General features: G+C 37.4%; 1 pseudogene; it reads right to left on the reverse strand.

Annotated features, from left to right (window-relative positions):
- Nucleotides 1-14: 14 nt before the first annotated feature.
- On the reverse strand, nucleotides 15-3,178 carry LOC110444915 (annotated as a pseudogene).
- Nucleotides 3,179-7,713: the final 4,535 nt, after the last annotated feature.

A 7,713-nucleotide genomic window follows, 5' to 3' on the forward strand; every position in this document is an offset into this window, starting at 1 on the left:
AACATGTCAGCTTACCCAGATAAATCGTGAAGGTATAGCTTCCTGGTGTGACCTATGGTAGTAGCACCATTTTGTGTCTGTCTAGGTTCCTATGGGGAAGTTTCCGACTGTTGGTTTATGGCCCTGATTCAACGGACAGGCAGACTGTATAATTGATGTGTAATAAAACATGCATACTTATCATAAAAGTGTCTGTTTAGAGACACATACATCTTCACATGGCCAGGTTCTTATTTTCTTCAGAACAACTTCAGTGCTGGACACCAACGTGTTGTAGACAACTAGTCAAATCCTTATGTTAATGTACACTTATTGTACTCTATGTTCGACAGGGGAAAGTTTAATCAGGTTTTGTTTTCATGCACTTTTGACAATGAAAGCTTATTTCCAGTATAACCGAGTACTAGATTAACCTATCTTATTCAGTTTATCTAGAACATATACCTGTATTCCACAGGTCTTTATATCACCTGCTTATTATTACTCTGCCGTCCTGCCATGTAGTGTACAGTGAGAATTATATATTGCATAATTACGATTTTAATTTCATTTATATCTTAAGACGGATGAACACAAATAAACAGTCTACAGCTATGAATGGTCTTAAAAAAACGTATATATGTTTCAGTTTAAAGATTTAATGTGGTTTTGTGTCAGAAATACAAGAAAAACAAACACCTGTTAGTGAATGATCCTTACTGATTTACCAGTTTCTGCAGACACATGAATATATGTCTCTGGCTTCAGGTTGACATGGTGTCCCATTATCAGTGAATGACCTACTGGGATTTATCATAGCATATGTATATCATGTTATCTCTCAACTGAGATCTATCAGTGATAATCATCAACAGTTAACAAAAATAATCGTCTCGCTCATCAGTAAAGACAAATATTTAAGGGGAGATAACTATTATCTGCACAAAAAATAGTATATATTAAAGTCACTCTCTTCTTCCAATTTGAAATTCAACCATACAATATCAGAAAACAATAGACACTAATGAAAAGTACATGAATGATATTCATTGTTCCCTTGTTAATATTTCATATTGAAATAAAGGCACCAGTAAATAGTATATGGTTCCATTCTAAAATGACTCTTTCTCCATCTTGTATACAAAGGCACTATCAGTTTCAGAACATTTCACTCTAAACTTTGGCATGATTTGTGACTGTGATGTGTTACCTATAAAATGTGTATAAAACATTGAACTGTAAATACCTATAATATGTAAATTGTTGAATTATGGCTAACTATAAATTTGTATAAATTGTTCAACTTTCATTTCCTTGAAAAACAGGACCATACACAAATTTACATTTGTACAAAATAAAAGAAAATCGAAAATTTTGTTTTCGTTGAGGTTCGTAAAAGTCAATCTCTTCTCACCATATAAGGGTGCATGTTGTTGCATGTAAAAATAATACCTATTAAACAAAACGTATGAATACAATGATAATGGCATAAATTTGCAGACATGGCATTCATAATACATAATGGCAGTGGTAATTTTGTAGATGTAAATGTAGATGATGATTATGATGATGATGATGAGGATGATGACGGTGCTGATGATGACAGTGATGATGATGTATCTAAGCATAGCAAACATCAACTAAGCCCCATCACTGGTTTGTTTCTATTAAGTATCTTAGGCTGGTTGTACACAATGTTTGCTAGCTTGTTTACAGGAGCATAGCTGGAAGCTCGAGAGCCCAGACACATCTGATACTGGGCTTCCTCAAGCTTTGTGTCACATATGATGGGATGGAAAGCATGAACTAAGTGTGGGTCTATAGACCTGAACACGGTAATGTTGCTGTCACAGAACTTGGAGTAGAGATCCACGTCCTCCTTACCCCAGCCCTGAATGGAGGTGTTAAATCCTCCCACAGCCGACAAGTCACTTCCGTACAAACTCACAATGCCGTAGCCAAAGCTACGCCAGTACCCCATTTCAGAAGAAAAGTCTCGCCAGTTCACTTCACAAGAAGGGTGGGTTTCATTGCATATAAGGACGGGGTCAAACTGGCTAAACACTATAGGGTAATACACCTGCACACCCTTCTTGGTGTTGAGACGAATCCTCATCAGAGCCTCCCTACTAAACTTAATATCCACATCAATGAAGAACAGTAAAGAATCGCTCTCACACTGGGCTGCTCCCATATCTAATGCTTTGGCACGAGCAAAAGGACCGTCGGCAAATGTCACTTCTATACTTGATCCCCCATATTGTTTTTGGTACTTCCCCACTAAGTTAACAAGGTCCTCAACAACACTGGCTTCCATGTCTTTGTTGAACAGAACCACATGCAACTGACAACTTTCTTTAGTTCTGAGACAAGTTTTCTCATAATTCTCTAAAAATCTCACAAATATATGAAGGCGGCCCGACAAGGGCAGTATAAAATGTATTGTCTCGGCCATTTTATTTTTTGATGGTAGTGTTTCATAGACACTTCCAGCACCGAGGTCTTTGAATAGAAAGGGTGATTCAAACTCCAATTCATGCGAGTGTTTGTGAGAGGTAAAGGGATCTTCTATGGATTCTATACCACCGAACACCTGCTGTACATAAGCATGTCTACGCACAGGCACAGTCATTTTCCGTCCCTTGTGTTTTCTGTAAGTGAGCAACAGATCCAGCACATAATCGGCTCCATGTAAAGGACTTACCCGATGGTAGCCATACCACAGACTTTTGAAGTCTATCGTCCGACCTTTTCGACAAGCATTTCTATTCACCATTTGCATCACTTGAATAATAACTTCCTCCATCGTTGTTTTAATGGGAAGAGTTAAACCATGCCGAGGGTTGGAATCTCGGTGAGAAATAACAGACTTGGAAATAAATTCCCACGAAAGAATCTCATCAGCTGATTTTGGTGAAAACTTCATCACTGATGGTGACAACCCTTGTTTGTTAATTACACTACTTCCTTTATGTAAACCTGTAATCCTGTCAACCACAGTTATCTCCCTTTGGAGGCTGAGCTCTTTTTGGTGGAGGTCCTCTATATGAAGCGAACGAAGGTAATTTGCAATGCGATATTGCTGCTTTGGATCCTTGACAGAGTGAAGGGTCAAGGCCACTCGGACAGCCTTGTCTTTTAATGTTGTCTGGAATGACCCAATTTCTTCCTTGTAGTTCTGGTAAAACAACTGCTGCATCTACAAAACAAAAGTTTAAATCAAAATTAATATCCAACAATAACTGTTTAGACGAAAATGGCATGGAATGAAATTATTTTCTCTCTATACCATTATTTGGCAAAGAGCTCCAGTGCATGCACCAGAATATCTCGCTACAGCTGTAACTCTTTACACATACATTATTTATATGGATGTGTATTTTATTTGAAGTATAATTTAACAAATGTAGGTTTTTATTTCTTCAATTGCAAACTCAAGTTCCCTTACAGGTATAATATTTGTACTGCAGAAGTAAATATTGCTGAGACCATAATGGCTCACATAATAACTAAGACGAAATATTGACGGCCAAAGTCAGCCGTATAAAGAGATCCAATCCTGAGTAGTGTACAAAGTAATAGGATCAAACTAACTAAGCCTGTTTGTTAAAGCCCTATTCTATATCGTACCATATTTATCCAACAGTAAACCCATGCCTGGTAATAAGCCTGTCAGCATTTCTATTGCAGTTCAGTAGAAAAGTCAACAACTGTTATATAATTGTCCTGTTATAAGCTCACCCCCTACTTTGAATAAGAAGTTATATGTTGGCCCCCTGGGTTTGTTGCAGGATAAATACAGTAACTCCTAATAGGGGTGACAGTGACAAATAATGTATACTATTACTGTAGATATCATCATTGACAGTATAGATATATATCCTCACAATCGTAAATAAATAACACATTTGTCCTCACAAAAATAGCAGTGTATCGAGAAAGATGTTATCACAGTAGCCACTGGCTGGCTCTATTATTGGATCACCATACAACTGTCAGCAACACAGATCACCTTGGTATTGTTACTGTGGCACAGGCTGACCCCTTGACCTGGTCCTACCCATTACTGTGGTTATACAGAGTAATTGTACTGTATTATAAATAGAAGGAGCTACAGTCTCTGGCATCCCACTGATACACAACACTGACTTAATATTCATTGTATGCTACAGAACTTCTCTAAATTGAAAGAAGTAATGATATATATTAACACGACAAGTGTACTGTCCTTCCATAAGTTTAAATTGTGGAGACAATAAAAAACCCTGAAGACATTGAAGGGGAAATCAATATGCAAAATGCTGGATACTGAATACATGTATGATGTCTGCTAATATTGCGACCTTGCATATATTGACAACCTGTTGGATGCCTTTTGTAAGTGACCCTGTGCATTGACTTCCTGTAGCTATACAATGTCTGCTATTAACACACGATACTTATTTCAAATTCATGTAAATATCAAACTCCAAAACAGAACAAAATGCAAAATAACTGTAACATTTATAAATCTGATTTCCATTTAATTCAGCCGAGACATTCCTGGAACCAGAACAAAGATTCAAGGTTTTCTAAAAGATTACACAAGTACACACTATACATTAAATCAATCTCTGATATAAGTAAAAAACCCAAATAACTGAGATAACTTGATGCCAGCTATATTTTGAGTATGAAGTTACCAATGAGTGTTGGGAGACTTTAACTATAATCACTAAACCATTATAGCTATCACAGTAATGGGTGAACCCCTTCACCCTGTGAGCCTGAAGTACACATATATCTTACTTCCGTCCAATCTCTACTATAAATCCCAGCAGTCACCTGTTTATCTGATCAGGAAGATGCCCATCTGTATCATCCCTTGAAATAAAGGTATACAGTGTAATATGGTAGATGTGTTGGTATGGGAGCTAGGTTATGTCAACTTACAGGTATAGAGGCTGGGCTGTCTGCTGAATCCAGGTCAATCTATAGTGGCATTTAGTGTAACCTTAAATTACAGTTCATGTCTAGCCTGACCTGTGGCCTGCTGGTATTTCTACTCTAAAGCCTTGTTAGGTTACAACACAATCTTTAAATGTAATTTTACTTTCTTCTATTTCTTATATCAAGAGTGATTTCATGTTCCTCATCCTTTGAGTTTAACTTTTTATAATCTGTGTAAACCTCTATGCGTATATAGGTGTGTGTTTTGAATTTAACTGTAATGAATACCTAGCTAATCAGGATGACTGGTCTGGCCAGTTAATCTGGTGTGGACTAAAACACAAATATTATAATAGCTCCAGTAAATCCAGTGTTCACAGCTGTGTGGAGAGTGGGACCAGTAATTACTGCCCCCTCCTTTCTCCTCCTGCAGAGAACATGACCCTAACCTCCTCCTGCAGAGAACATGACCCTAACCTCCTCCTCCTCCCCACTTGGTGTTCCCCCTCATTAGCCTTCACACCCCAAAATCTGTCTGGTCAGGCACCGACCTTAACTGACCCCACAAATGGACAAAGCAGAGGGCCCTCAGGGTCTATGACCGAGATACACTAAAACAAATTCCCACAAGCTGTCATCAGTCTACATCTAGGATTTCCTTTACCATTCGTACCAAATAAGGCCAGTTAAAGAGAAGCTCCATCTCAAATTTTACACACAGGCAGGACGGAATTACTGGAAGGTTCCAACCTAACATCAAAATATTGAGTATTGTCCTTATCAATAATGGACATTTCAAGTCATTAATCATCAGATGAAGTAAATTTGTGATGTTTTTTAGTCATAATAACAACATTTTTTTAATGATTAAGTAAAATGAACATTAAAATTTGTGTAGAAGTGGCAACATGTTTTGCTTAATTCTAAATCAGTAATTGACATTACAGGGTGATGTCAGATTTAAGTTCAACATGTGGAATTCATACCTCACCCCTAATGACTTTTGAAAAGTTTAGAACAAGGATCACAATAAATAGATCAAGCATGAAATAAACACAAGCAAATGTTCAAGAGCAAACATTTAATTACTGTGTACTGGGAAACTAATTCGCCCAGTCAAATTATCGCCTTTCACCAGTGTAATCTGTTTTCATGCAGTGTTATTATCATGTATGGTATGTTGTGATAAAATTTCTCTTATTGAACTGCAGCGATTTTTGTTTGTTAAACAGTAACTTTTTAAATGTGTGTTGCTCTCAGATGAAGCAAAAAGTTACATGATCTGGGATGTTAAAGAAGGTCAGCTAATTAAAGGGGAAACAACCAGACAATACACAATTGGTATTCCAGGTGTTTCTGCATGAGTGACTACAAGTGACCACCACATTTGACCTCCAGCCCCATGGCTGAACTTTACCCCAGTCTCACTCAGACCACCTTTGAAATGTGACCTCCATGGCCCCTGAATTCATCAGACCACTTATGAAGTGACCTTAATGACCCCAGACCCTTCAAATGTGAATGACCTTGAGCTGCAGACACTGTATCTTATATTTCAATGGGAAGTGGCCCCTGTTATCCCCGCAGTCTAGATTAGTATCACCTACATCAATGCATGGACTGGTCCATCCTACAATCTGGGGAGAAAGGTTACAAACCTAACACACATACCGGACATGTTATTTTTTGTTATCTCTGTAGAAACCTGAAACCAGAAAACACACAGAATTTCTTGGTTCATTTATTTAGATAAATATCACTTTAGTAACAGACAGTGTTGCTCTAATATTTCATTGGCATCAAAGAACAATTTAATGTTATTTGTAAATGTCCTGATATCACAAGTTCACAAGTTCAGGGCACGGATACCAAATTTAGGAAATGTATCATTTGACATATGAACTTTCAGACAGGAAATGAATATCTCCTCTCATTTTTCCATGTTCTTGTGAACTTTGAATACCTGCTATTTCACATTCTCTTCACTTTGAAGTAAACTGTGCTGGAGGCAAGATGTTTGATATTTTCTTTCTGTGCCATTTGCTTTATTAGTCACCTGTATCCATGTACAGAAACGACATGCAGTATTATATGCAGTATTCAATACCGATACTGTAGGTGTGCTAAATAAAATCTTCTTTTATTTTTGGAAGAAACAGTAATCTCATTGCAAAAACAAATCAACTACTACTTTTTTACTGTGTTATTATATTACATTAACATTGACTTGAATAGTTTATTATGAAAATTGATCACCTCATCAACAGCACTCAGAAACATGTTACTTAAATTTTATTTGAGAAGGAAACTTTCCTCTTTTGTTATCTGAGCTTAATAATATTGATCAATCTGTAGATAATATTTATTAACATCTGAACAGTTGTCCATGTCAATTGTGCGATCACAAACCAATCACACACCGGAGGTGTACAATACTCATTGTTTCCTGTATAACTTAAACCATCCTTTTTACTTCCATAGACTTAATGTTTGCAGCCATCCATCCCACACTCACAATAACTCAACAATACTGAACATCTCCTTCCCATCTGATGCCTCCAACATCACCGACGATGGACAATATTGGTGTAACACTGCTTAACCTTTTCCTTCCCCCTAACCCCTTAACCTTCCCCATCCCATGCCTTCAACATCACCAACATCTGACAATATTGGTGTGATACTTCTTAATTCCCTCCTACTGTCCTCCATCAACCCTGACCTTCCCCCATCCCATGACTCCAACATCACCAACACCTACCAATAATGGTGTGACGCTTCTTAATCCCTTCCTTAATCCATCAA

The sequence above is a fragment of the Mizuhopecten yessoensis genome, unplaced genomic scaffold (genome assembly GCF_002113885.1).
Source record: "Mizuhopecten yessoensis strain PY_sf001 unplaced genomic scaffold, ASM211388v2 hete_36188534, whole genome shotgun sequence".
NCBI lineage: Eukaryota > Metazoa > Mollusca > Bivalvia > Pectinida > Pectinidae > Mizuhopecten > Mizuhopecten yessoensis.